Genomic DNA, 2,122 nt, shown 5'->3' on the forward strand with positions numbered 1-2,122 from the left:
ATAATCTACTGGGAGGAGGATATGACATATGCACAAATAAGTAAAAACAAACTTTGTAAATTTACAAAACTTTGCAAACATAAAGTAATTTAGGGAAGGGGCTGGGAGAGGGAGAGCATTTCTTATAATTGGGATTATAAGGAAAGGTCTCATGTTAGAAGCTTAGTATTGATCTTAGTATTGAAGGGAGCTAGGAATTCCAAGAGGTAAAAGGAAGGAAAGAGATCATTCTAGACATAGGAGACAGTCTATGAAGAGGCATCAAGACAAGAGATCAAATGTTGAGTTCAGAGTACAGTAAGGAGATCAGATTTAGGGGTATACTTGTCAATTATTAAATTTTTAGTGAGAGCGCTTACACTTCGGAAATCAGAACAAATCAGGTCTTGAGTTAACTGCTTTACTGATTGTCTAGATTAGTGGTGTCAGATTGAAATAGAAACAGATTCCTGTGGGCTGCATCTTGATTTAGGAAACCACAAAGTAACACTATCTATATTGTATTTTAATTTATTTTTTTAAACATTTCTCAGTTGCATTTTAATCTGGTTTTGATGGTACTGCGAAGTTTTGCTAGTGCTGTTGGGCTATGCTCTGGTCTAGACTTAAGAGAGTGATGGAGAAAATGTTAATGGTGAAGATTAAACTTAAAAGCTGTCATGCATTTTCTGAAAGCTAGCTGTTACATTTTGCCAGCATGCCCTTTGGATCTTCTGCTAGATTAATACAATATAGGTAAATGTCTTTTAATTTGTCACTCACCTCAAAAACATCCATGTTCCTCCATCACCACCTTACCCTTCCATTGCTTACAAGTGAAGTCCAAATTTTTTATCCTGGAATTCCCAATCTAACTTCGGGCTAACCATTCCAAACTTAGCTCATCTAAAAAGCCTCATTATTTTTTATTTTGAATAACTAATATGATCATTAAGTGGAACAAATATTACTTTATTCTTCTAAATAGCTTAAAAATTAAAGCCAACTTCTTTCTCCCTTACCCTTAAATTCTATGACTTACTACACAAGTTCTAATGAGTTGCCTGAGACTCATCAATATCAAGTAACTTGATCAGGGATATATAGCTAATAAGTGTCTGAGGCAGGATTTGAACCTTGGTCTTCATGCTTCCAATTTAAGCCTTATATCCACTTACCATGATACTATTCATTTTTAACACTTTAGCAAAGTACCTGGCAACTGGAAGGCACTTAATAAGTGTTTATTGATTGATTGATAAGCTAATTATAATCACAGAATCACAGAACTTTTTAGTTGGAAGAATCCTTAGAGATTTTCTTTCCCAACTCTCTCATTTAACAGGTGAGAAAACTGAGGCTAAGTAGGCTACATGACTTGTCTAAAGTCAGACAGGTAAGCATCAGAGGTGCAATTGGAACCCAGGTTCTTTGACTCTGAAATCAATATTCTTTCCACTGTATCATGCTAAACCTGAGATAAATTTTGCTCCTACTCTTCTAGATTTACCATCATTTAACAAAATGAAATAGAATCGATGGACAATGTATATTGGAAATTCAGAACTTGTTACCCAGGACCCTGTCTCCTTTCTGATTTTTACAAATTGAGTTTTAGGTATTCGTTTATAGAGTCACTGAGCAAGCAGTTGCTGAGGACAGAACACTTTATTAGGTGACATAAAAAAGGCCCCTGACACATATTAGAAATTAGTTGTGAAAGCAAAAACTGCAAAATATGAAAGGACAGAACAAGTACAAAGAAATATCAAGCACACAGAAAATAATATAGAAATAATAGAGAAATATAGAAGGAAAGGTGCTAGATATAAAGATCAGAGGGGATCAGAATTTAGTGGGGGGTAAATGAGGCAGAGATTTTTGGAGGAGATAATTATATTCTACAATAAGTTAGAAATCAGTTTCTGAAACCTCGTTTTATTTGACCATAATAATGTGAATTTAGTTGAGATGTTTTAGGAACATTTTACTGAAAATGCTAAAGAGTAGAATAAGAATGTATATATAAAAAAATATCTTAAAAGTAGAATATATACATTTTGGGGGCAGCTAGATGGAATAGGTGCTGGGGCCTGGAGTCAGGAAGACTCATCTTTCTGAGTTCAAATCTGACCTCAGACAC

The sequence above is a fragment of the Petaurus breviceps genome, unplaced genomic scaffold, assembly GCF_028583685.1.
Source record: "Petaurus breviceps papuanus isolate PSGF00001 unplaced genomic scaffold, PetGlider_PUasm1.0 84, whole genome shotgun sequence".
NCBI lineage: Eukaryota > Metazoa > Chordata > Mammalia > Diprotodontia > Petauridae > Petaurus > Petaurus breviceps.